The 12183-nt window shown below is 35.4% G+C and overlaps 1 protein-coding gene across 1 annotated transcript in view; it reads left to right on the top strand.

Moving 5' to 3' along the window:
- The window catches only part of GPC5 (glypican 5), a 1526087-nt gene that overhangs the window by 1176125 nt on the left and 337779 nt on the right, over window positions 1-12183 (top strand). The gene's annotated exons all lie outside the window — the stretch shown is intronic.

Raw genomic sequence — 12183 nt, 5'->3', positions numbered from 1 at the left:
TCAGACTATTGCTTCAAAGACCAAATTATATGACTGATGAGGTATCAAGGACATTGTCTGTTATATACTATGAACTTAATGTTGATGTAAATGTACATTGTTTCTCTTGTGTCCTTAGAAAATACCAAAATGTAATGCTTTCACAATTCACATATAGACATTTAATAATGAAGAATGTGAATTTGCAGGACACTGGACTTTAAAAGAATTACCTTTTTTTTTTTTCCTTTTATGTCGGCTCACTGCAAGCTCCGCCTCCCGTGTTCATGCCATTCTCCTGCCTCAGCCTCCCAAATAACTGGGACTACAGGCGCCCCCCACCGCGCCCGGCTAATTTTTTGTATTTTTAGTAGAGACGGGGTTTCACCGTGTGAGCCAGGATGATCTCGATCTCCTGACCTCGTGATCCGCCCGCCTCGGGCTCCCAAAGTGCTGGGATTACAGGCCTGAGCCGCCGTATCTCGCCAAGAATTACTTTTAAATCTACCACCTTCTACTTTTGAAGTTCTTCAACTGTTTTTTTCTCATTCTTGAAATCATAAAACTTTCTTTGCTCTGATTCCCAGGATTGTACAAATTGTACTTACCAACTTATTTGCAAATTTTTCTTCTTTTCATATTCTAAGTTTTTCTTTTCAAAAACATGCATAAATCATATATATGAAGTAATTGCAGCTCTATCTAAAATTATTTTTCCAACAGTAGTTCTCTTAGCCCCTAAAAACACATATTGCAATTGTTTATTTTTAAATTATTTTTAATATTTTGACTTTATAGGGAATGCCTCTGTGCCTCTGCTTCTCACTGGAAAAAAAGGTTTGGTTACACTAAAATTACTGAATTGTGTGTGCATTTACCAAGAAGTCTTGAAGACAGACCCTGGTATTCAGGATTTAATCTTCCTCTTTTCCTACATGTTTTATTTTCCTTTCTTCCTACCTATCAACTAAAATCTATTATTGTAGTTAACCCCACCAATTAAACATTATTATTCTTGTATTATACCATTTATTTTTTTTAATTTTTGTGAGATACTTAAAATTTCTACCTTCACTATTCCTTCTTGTATCTCAGATTTTCCATTTGAGATATTTTGCTTCTTTAAGAGTCCACTTAGTTCTCGTTTTCAGGAAGTAACATTTCTTGGTTATTGTGTAAAGATGTCTTTTTCTCAAACTTGTTCTGAATTCATTAGTCTAGGCAAGTAACTTCCTCTCAGCACGTTGAAAATAATATTACAGTGCCTATGTCATTATGGATGAAAGAAAATCTGTTTTTAAGTTATACTGTTTTGTAGATGATCTGTCTTTCCTCTCTGGCTTCTTTTAAATGTTCTCTTCATCTTTGATATTTTGAAGTTTACTGAACTAAGTTAGTTTGGGGAGTTGGAGGTAAATCTCTTAGCTTTGCTTTCTGCTGGTACTTTCAATTACAATGATTTCTTTTCCTCCTCTATTTGGTGACTTTATATTGTGAGTTCATACCTAGCAGCATACCGTATGGGAATCCTAAGTGACTTTGATTGACTATATTTTTATCCACAGAAAATATTTTAATTTTATTCTGAATGGTATTGGGATATGCTGCCAGTCTGGAACCACTTTAATTTGAATCCTCAGACTGAGAAGTTCAGATGTAGGGGTGATGTAAACTCCATAACCCAGAAAGATGAAACAACAGGCCTATCATTACAAACTTTAAGGAGACTCCTCCCCCCCCCCCCCCGCCCGCAGAGAGAAGGAACAGATTCTAAGAGATGTCTTCATTGGTTCCTTTTGTAGATGGGCAGTTTTGTTTTGTTTTGTTTTAATCCCCTATTTATGCCTTTACTGAAAATTATAATACTTAAAACTGTCTTCACATTATTCATGAATCTGCAGTTGAGAGTCTGTTTTTGAGCCAGTGTAAACCCCAGCCTCTCATTTCTCTTCAGGTCCATTTGTCTAAATATTCTTGATCCCAGGTACCCGCTTGAAATTTAGAGTTAGAGGAATTGAAAGTTACACTAACTCTAAAGGTTGCTTTTCAACAATTTTTTTTAATTTTTGTGAGATACTTAAAATTTCTACCTTCACTATTCCTTCTTGTATCTCAGATTTTCCATTTGAGATATTTTGCTTCTTTAAGAGTCCACTTAGTTCTCGTTTTCAGGAAGTAACATTTCTTGGTTATTGTGTAAAGATGTCTTTTTCTCAAACTTGTTCTGAATTCATTAGTCTAGGCAAGTAACTTCCTCTCAGCACGTTGAAAATAATATTACAGTGCCTATGTCATTATGGATGAAAGAAAATCTGTTTTTAAGTTATACTGTTTTGTAGATGATCTGTCTTTCCTCTCTGGCTTCTTTTAAATGTTCTCTTCATCTTTGATATTTTGAAGTTTACTGAACTAAGTTAGTTTGGGGAGTTGGAGGTAAATCTCTTAGCTTTGCTTTCTGCTGGTACTTTCAATTACAATGATTTCTTTTCCTCCTCTATTTGGTGACTTTATATTGTGAGTTCATACCTAGCAGCATACCGTATGGGAATCCTAAGTGACTTTGATTGACTATATTTTTATCCACAGAAAATATTTTAATTTTATTCTGAATGGTATTGGGATATGCTGCCAGTCTGGAACCACTTTAATTTGAATCCTCAGACTGAGAAGTTCAGATGTAGGGGTGATGTAAACTCCATAACCCAGAAAGATGAAACAACAGGCCTATCATTACAAACTTTAAGGAGACTCCTCCCCCCCCCCCCCCGCCCGCAGAGAGAAGGAACAGATTCTAAGAGATGTCTTCATTGGTTCCTTTTGTAGATGGGCAGTTTTGTTTTGTTTTGTTTTAATCCCCTATTTATGCCTTTACTGAAAATTATAATACTTAAAACTGTCTTCACATTATTCATGAATCTGCAGTTGAGAGTCTGTTTTTGAGCCAGTGTAAACCCCAGCCTCTCATTTCTCTTCAGGTCCATTTGTCTAAATATTCTTGATCCCAGGTACCCGCTTGAAATTTAGAGTTAGAGGAATTGAAAGTTACACTAACTCTAAAGGTTTGCTTTTCAACAATTTTTTTTTAAATTTTACCTTTATTTTAAAGTTGCGTATCTCTTGAATGTTCTTGTATTTTCTCTTGAACTCTACAATGAACTAGCATGTATTTTGTTATGGTTTTCCCACATTTGAGTGTTTTCTGTCAATGGAGGGCCTATCTGAATTCCTAATCCTCCACATTGCTGGTGGGAGTGCTGCAAATTCTTTTAAAACTTGTACAGCTCTTTTATAATTCAAATGTAATTATTGATCATTTCTGTTTCAAAAATGAAAATTTATCATAAATTACATGAGTATCATGAACTATCATGGACTCAAAATCAATTTGTAATAGCAATGAATCATAGGAGGACAAGTTCAAACTTTAGAAATATAAAATGGCAAATTTTAAAATGGCATTTAAATTCTAAAGCTGGGATTTTAAATGTTATTTCTTAGATATAAAACCTCTGACAAGATAATTTTGAAACCAGATGCACAAAACGTATCAATTTCATAGACTGCAAAATTGCAGATAAAGTTTTTTGTCATAACAATTTACTCAATGTTTCCAATTTGAAAAGATAAAGAAGTATTGAGAAATATACAGTATGTGTCACTCTGTAGATTTTTGTCAAAATGCAAGGTAAATCAGGACCTAAAGAATAAGTACCTCATCTGCTTGCCCTGGGTACTTCCATGAAAATGAAAACAAATAAATGCAAAATGAGGAGAACGTTTGCCATAAAAACAAAAGGGAGCAGGTATACTTTGATAGCAACTTTGTGTTACTAGCAACCATACTAGTCTTAGGTGTGGATTGACAACCAAATTCACAGAACTCAGTACCGCCAGCACAAAACTTACCAAGCTTTAAGAAAAGACCCAGGACAGGAAATACACAGCATGCACACAGAGGAGAGGTCTCATGAGTTCCCCACTCAGTCATTTGTAACTCAGGACATGCATTCAAGAGAAGAGGCTGAGTTAGCATGGTCAATCCGATATCCCTTTGTTACAGGTGGCAAATCCCTGCAGGTCTCCCACAACCTCAATTCTTGTTGCCTCCCCAGAAGAAAGAATTCAACTGAGGGGCATAGGGCAGAGTGACACAGTGAGGCAAGTTTTAAGCAAAAGTGAAAGTGTATTAAAAAGTTTAAATTCCTTGTAGATTCTGGATATTAGACTTTTATCAGATGGGTAGATTACAGAAATTTTCTCCCATTCTGTAGGTTTCCTGTTGACTCCGATGGTAGTTTCTTTTGTTGTGCAGAAGTTCTTTAGTTTAATTAGATCCCATTTGTCAATTTTGACTTTTGTTGCAATTGCTTTTGGCATTTTTTGTCATGAAGTCTTTGCCAATGCCTATGTCCTGAATGGTATTGTCTACGTTTTCTTCTAGGGTTTTTATGGTTTGGGGTTATACAATTTAAGTCTTTACTCAGTCTTGAGTTAATCTTTGTATGAAGTGTAAGGAAGGGGTCTAGTTTCAGTTTTCTGCATATGGTTAACCAGTTTTCTCAGCACCACTTATTGAATAGGAGATCATTCCGCCATTGTTTGTTTTTGTCAGGTTTGTTGAAGATCAGATGGTTGTAGATATATGATGTTATTTCTGAGCTTTCTGTTCTGTTCCATGGGTCTATATGTCTGTTTTGATACCAGTACCATGTTGTTTTGGTTACTGTAGCCTTGTAGTATAGTTTGAAGTCAGGTAGCGTGATGACTCCATCTTTGTTCTTTTTGCTTAGGCTTGTGTTGGCTACATGGGTCTGCTTTGATTCCATAAGAAATTTAAAATAGTTTTTTCTAATTCTGTGAAGAATGTCAGTGGTGGTTTTGTGGGAGTAGCATTGACTCTATAAATTACTTTAGGCAGTATGGCCATATTCTTAATATTGATTCTTCCTATCCATGAGGATGGGATGTTTTTCCATTTGTTTGTGTCTTCTTATTTCCTTGAGCAGTGGTTTGTAGTTCTCCTTGCAAAGGTCCTTCACATCCCTTGTTAGTTGTATGTTAGGTATTTTATTCTCTTTGTAGTGATTGTGAATGGGAATTCGTTCATGAGTTGCCTCTCTGCTTGTCTATTCTTGGTATGTAGGAATGTTTGTGATTTTTGCACATTGCTTTTGTATTCTGAGACTTTGCTGAAGTTGCTTATCAGTTTAAGGAGTTTTGGGGCTGAGATGATGGGGTTTTCTAAATATAAAATCATATCATCTGCAAACAGAGACAATTTGAGTTCCTCTCTTCCTATTTGAATACTCTTTATTTCTTCCTCTTGCCTGATTGCACTGGCCAGAAATTCCAATACTTAGGGCAGGAATGAAAGGAACTAAAGTACACTTAGAAGAGGGCCAAGCGGGTGAATTGATAGATCAAGTGTGCAATCTATCTTTTGGGGTTTTATACATTGGCATTGGCATATTTCTGGGGTCTTGCATTGTTTCTCCCCTGATTCTTTTCTTGGGGTGGGCTGTCTGCATGCACAATGGGCTTTTAGCACTTAGGAGGGGCCATATGTGCAGTATGTTTCTGGATTTACATGCATGCTCACTTGAGGCATTTTTCCCTTTCCAGTCCAGTGTTCCTAGACAAAGATCATATACCAGTTAAATGCTGCCATTTGGCCTCTTAGTGGCATACATGAGCCCCTTACTCCAACTCCTGAGATCTTATCAGGAAGCTGCTGATCACCAGCTACAGGTGTTTCTGTCCATTGAGAGACTGCCTTTCCCTGGTTCTGGCTAGGACCAATTATTATTTTAGAGGGACAGCTGAACAACTGCCTGACCATCACCTGATGGTCACCTGACATTGCTGGTTTGCAGTGCAGGGGGTGGGAGTCTCGCCTGCCCTGCTTGTATCTGACTAGCTATGTACTATAATGCCTTCACCTTTTACAGTTAGACAGTCGGACCCATTGTATGTGTTATTTCATCTGTATAGGTTGCTCATTATTCCATAACTAATTTAAACCATGAAATGAGGAGATTGGCCTGGCATGTCATCCTGGAGCAAATTCTCATTCGCTGTCTCGTCTAGCATAGATAAACTCCTGACAGTTCTTGAATGAATGTGCTAAAGGGAAAATACAGCAAATGACAAATCATCGGGTTTCCCTAATGCTACATGTTAGTCCTTTTCTTTCACATGAATATGAAAATAAAAGATTACATCCTAGATAGAATGCTGAAAGATACTAGAAACCTCTTCCCCCTACTTCATCCTAAGTAGCGGAGTGTGATGTGTGGGACCAAGTGAAGAAAAATAGAGAGGATCCTGGAATGTCCTTAACACAGAAAAAAATAGTTTAGATATAAGAATAGGACTCATACAAATGAGAAGCACACCAACAGACATCCCTTTTATAAGTGAAGAATAATAGTGTTCAAAAGTAATGTGAGGCAGCTCCTGGGTTCAAACAATAAGAAATCTCAGCTTATATTGAGAAACCTAGGAGGAATCTTCCTGATATGATAGAATTTCTCCCAAACGTTAGTGGCAATGACACATATTTTTTGAGCAAAACAGTTTGTACTGATGAATGATCTCAGAAAAGAGAAACGTGAAAATTACTGTGAAAAATCAATTTGTTGTTCTTTTTTTGCCTGTTCAATAGGAAGATAATTTTCCTAGGACTGGATAAATAGAATCAGTTGATTATTATTGAAAATGTTTTCATAATGATATTGACAACACTGAATAGTCGAAGCAGTAGCGTATGAAGAGACTGAGAGACATGAAGAGGACTGTGTATTTTTTAATAAATTTATCTGAAAAGTACATTAATTAACTTTACAGTGATTGGAGATAGGAGTCAGATGATAACTGCTACCAAAGAGCATGAAATGCCAGAATCAATATTATAGTAAAGATTAAAACTTCATAACATTTTCATACATAATGCCATGTATATACAGTAATTTCTTAGCTAACTCAGTAGGGAAATATTCTAGTTTGGCTAAGTGAATCTTCTTTTTACATATTAATTCAACATTTCAAAGATCAGGCTAATTCTTCATTGAAAAATGGGAATTCAGCTTTGACTCAATTTTTACCTATATGCAACTATGAATCAAACTTTATCCATCTAGGATTTTCAGTTTGGGATAAAATGGAATAAGCTATAAAACCTGGACAGAATGCATAGATTATCTCTTTGGGGATTCTAAAAAGTAAATAGGGACAGATAGATTGGAAAAGACTAGAATTCCAAAACCACTAAATTGGTGGCGACTTTCCTTTTTTAAGAGTTTCTCCAGCCTGGAGTCAAGTTAGCCTGAAAGATGGAAGTGGGCATCAGCATGGACATAAGGAACACCAGAAGCCCTGTCATCTAGGCTTGAGAACTGAGAAAATGGTTTGTTGGTAGCTGCAGGGGTCCATCCTGCAGACCCTGACCCAACAACAGATGAATAACGTACAGTGACACAGATATTGTGCTTGTCAGTCTGGCCGAGAATCCAGACCTCTTACAGACTCCCAGGACAATGCTGTAATGAGTTGCAACTGTGGCCGACTGACTCACTGGCCCTCCTGACATTTATTCAGCACATATTTAATGACAAAAGTCTCAAGTGAACACCAGTAGAAGGTAATTACCATTGCAGACCCCCAGGAGTAGAGAGCAATCATGCACCTGAAGATGGTCAAAGGTTAGTCTTAGGACCACAAGAGTAAACAAGCTATTTAGATAGACTCCTCTACATTCCTATGTTAATTAACCTTGTTATAGCTCAAAGAGGATTAGGCTGCTTTCATCAGCCATAACTGTATCCTGAGGGTTTTGCAGAAACCTTCTGGCCTTCCAAGAATGTTTATTTTATAATTTTTCCCACCGTCCTGACTGAACCCCCGTAGGTAGCAGTAGCAGGAGCAGCAGTGAGGGCTTGCAGCTACTCAGTGGAAGAGACACCATCCTCTCTGATTTAAGTAGCTGTGGCCTCAAGAGGATGAGGCAAACTCACATTGTTTTTACCTTATTTTTGTTCACTCACCACCTGCCTTAGACATGGGTATAGCTTAGAGAGAGAGCACAAGAGTGAGATAAATAAATCCCTAGCTTTCTGGGTAAAAGACCAAAAAAGGGAACACCAGAGAAATGGAAACTTCAGGGGAGATTACAGAGAGGGAAAGCTAGTCAAATCTAGTGGCTTGACCCCTACCCAGTTGACTATGCTTGACCCCAACCCAGTTGACTATTTATAAAACAAAAATGGATATATTTTTCATAAGATAATAACAAGACCCAGATTTTCAAAACATAATACTCAAAATGTCTAGGATAAAATGAAAGCTTACCTCACATATGGCTCACAAGGAAAGTATCAATGCACATATGAAAATAAAATAAATGCCTCTATTGAAGTGACACAGTAATTAGAATAATTAGACAAACAGTTTAACAAGCTATTATAAAATATTCCAACACATAAAGGTGAAACTGTGTTGCAGGAATGAAATGATAAAAGATCTCAGCAAATAGGTATAATAGAAGATACAAATGGAAAATGTAGCACTGGAAAAAATTACTGGATAGGTACAGTCACAGGATAGAAATGACAGAAAAGAGTCAATATACTTGAAAACAGATCAGTAAGAATTATGCAAACTTAACAATAGAATCAAAATTGAAAATGAACAATTGTTAATTTGCCTTTGGAATAGTTGTTATAGTTTATGATTGGCACTACTGGTGTCCCAGAAAGACAGGCAAAGAGTGTAGACCAGAAAAAAACATTTAAGATACAAAGGCTGAAAATTTCCCATATCCAGTGAAATATATAAACCTACAGATTCGAGACACTCATCAAACCCTAAATCAGGTAAACCCATAAAAGTATGGGCCGAGACACACCATAATCCAATAAAAGAAAAAGAGGAAAGAATCTTAAGACCATCCAGAGAAAACTGTTTAAATGTTTTAAAACTATCAAGTGAACATGGAGACATTCTGTTAAATGTCTGTCTGCAGATTTCTCTTCAGAAATTGTGGAGGTCTGGAAAACAGGGAAAATATGTTTAAAGTGCTGAGATAACTGTCCTCTCCAGAATTCTAAATCATGAAGAAATAATGTCCAGAAATAAACATAAGATAATAGTGCTCTCAAAGGAAAACTAACAGAATCTGTTGCTGTCAGAACTGCTCTGAAAGAATTGCTAAAGGAAATTCTTCATAGAAAGAAAAAGATGAAAGAAAGCTGCAACATCACAATGAAAGAAGAGCAACAAAAGTGGCAACTATTGGGGTAAATAGATGATTTTTCTCAAAATTCTTTAAAATGTTTGGTAACTGTATAGTAATTAGATTTCTGTGTTCTGGTTAAAATGCTAAAATATCCATTCTGAATAGACTGAGAAAAGTTAAGTATTTTGATAATCCTAAAGTCGCTGGACACACGTCTGCAAATCATACAGTGAGATACAGCCAAATGTGCAGTAGGTGTATTTAAATAGAATAAAAATGTTGGAATTACACAAGGAAGATGAGAAAAGATGAATAAAGGTTAAGAAACGGAGGGAATAATCGGAACACAAATAATAAAATGGTAGACCTAAATCTGAGCATATCAATAAATACACTAAATGCAAACTGACTGAACACATATATTAAAATACAAAGATTGTCAGAATGGATTAAAAAAACATGAAATGGGTATATGCTGTCTAGAAAAAATTCACTTCATATATACATAGTGATGTAGATAAGCTAGATATAAAGGATTGAGAAAATACTATATGCATACATGAACAAAAAGCTGTAGTGGCTGTGTTAATTAGGCAAAGTGAGCTTAAGGAACATGACCAGAGATGAAGAGGGACATTACATTTAAAGCACAAAACAATCCCAATGTGTATGAACCTAACGGCAGGATTTTAGAAAACATAAATCAAGCATGATCAGAACTGAAAACACAGACACATTCCCAAGTACAGTTAGAGATTTCAACATTCTTTTCTCAGTAACTGATACAATCTATTGACAGAAAATAGACGAGAATGTTGACCTAAGCTGTGGTATCAGTCAATTCTAATTGACATGGAACACTCCACTGGACACAGCAGTGCATACATTTTTCCCATATACACAAGGAACATTCACCAAGACAGCCCATATTCTGGATTCTAAAGCAAAGTTCAACAAATATAAGGAATTAAAATAACTCATAATGTGTTCAATAATAACTAAATAACAAAGATAACAGAAACACCTCCAAATAGTTGGAAGTTTAACACATTTTCTTCTTTTAAAAAATCTGTATAAATTTAAAGGGTACAAGTGCAGAAAACAAGAAACATTACATGGATATATTGTATAGTGATCAAGTCTTGACTTTTAGTGTAACTATCATCCGAATAATGTACATTGTACCATTAAGTAATTTCTCATTCCTTACCTCCCTCCTACTGTCTCACCTTTCCAAGTCTACCAGTCTGTTATTCCACAACAGCATACTTTTTAACAATCCATCAGTCAAAGAAAACATGGAAAGGGAAATTAGAATACATACTGAACTGAGGAAAAATGAAAATTCAGCATATCAAATTTGTGGAATGCAGCTAAAGCAGTGCTTAGCCAGAAACTTGTAGCAGTTAATGCTTACAGAGAAGAAGAAAAGCTTGACGTGAATAAGCTTGGACTATCTAAGCTTCCATCTAGAAAAAAAAGCGTAAACTAAATTCCACAGGAAGCAGAAGTAAGAGAATAAGATAGTGAAAAGTAGAAATACCCTCCCTTAAAAACAACAACAACAACAAAAAAAAAAAAACAGGAAAACAGCGAAGAAAATATATTAAAACAATAGCTGTAAACTTTTGGAAAGACTAACAAAGAATTATATTTATCGATATCAAATTATCAATATAAATATTATAGACTATCACTGCGGACTCCATAAACAATAAGTCTGTATCACAAAAAAATCCTACACAGCAAAGTTGGTCAAATTGCATGAAATACATTAATCCCTCAAAGCCAGAAATCACCAGCAGACACCCAAGATAACTTAGATAACCGTCATGTTCATATAACTATTTAATTTATGGTTAACCTTTTTCGGAAAATAAAATCCTCTTGACCAAGATTGTTTCTGATAAATTCTAGGGAATATTTAAAGAAGAGCTATTTTGTTTCTTTGTTTACTTTGTTTTGAAGATTGTTTCCAATACATTTTAGGGAACTTAAAGAAGAGTTATTTTGTCTCTTTGTTTACTTTGTTTTGATCTTATTTTACTTTCATGCATACCACTTGGAAAGGAAGAAATTAAACTGTGTTTATTCACATAAGACGTATTATATATAGAAAATGGGAAGGTTTTCCAAAGAACTTCTATAACTAATAATACACCGTAGCAAGATTATAGGACACAAATTCACCACACAAAATGAACTACATTTCTCTATAGAAGCAATTGAACTGTTGAAAACCATGTAATCACTCCAAAATAAAATATCTACTTGTAAACCTAACATAACAAATACAGAAACAGAATGTTGACAGGCATAAAACACTGGTGGAAGAAATCAAAGGATGCCTGAACAAATGGAGAGTTATAACATATTCATAGATTTGTCTCAATATAGTAATAATGTTAATTCAACCCAAAATGATCTGTAGATTTAATGCAAATTCAATCAAAATCTCAACAAGATTTATTTGCCAATATATAAAACTTGATTCTAAAATACATATAGGAAAGGACAAAGGTGCTAAAATAACCAAAACAATTTCAAATAAAGACAAAATGGGAGACTTTCATTTTCTAATTTCAAAAAATTGTTTAGTAATCAAAAGAATACAGTATTAGCTAAGGGCTGGACACAGAGATCAATGTCACAGAGAAGTCAGTCCAGAAGTAGACACACACAACTATGGCCAAGTTTTTGACAAAGGTGCAAAGGCAGTGACAATAGAGAAAGGATAGGCTTTTCCACAAATAGCTTTGGAACACTTGGGCAACCACATGCAAAGAGAAGTGAGCCTTGTATTATACTTCACAATTTATCTAAAAATTAGCTCTGAATTGATCATAGATGTACATATAGAACACAAAACTGTAGCACATTTAGAAAAAAACACAGAAGAAAATCTTCATTCCCAGGGAGTAGAGCTGTTAGACCTTACAACTAAAGCAAGACCATGAAAGTCTCTCGTGTGT

This window comes from Trachypithecus francoisi, unplaced genomic scaffold, assembly GCF_009764315.1.
Source record: "Trachypithecus francoisi isolate TF-2019V2 unplaced genomic scaffold, Tfra_2.0 Lachesis_group18, whole genome shotgun sequence".
NCBI classification, from domain to species: domain Eukaryota; kingdom Metazoa; phylum Chordata; class Mammalia; order Primates; family Cercopithecidae; genus Trachypithecus; species Trachypithecus francoisi.
The sequence above is the reverse complement of the archived record's forward strand: the minus strand, read 5'-3'. Positions and strand labels throughout refer to the sequence as shown.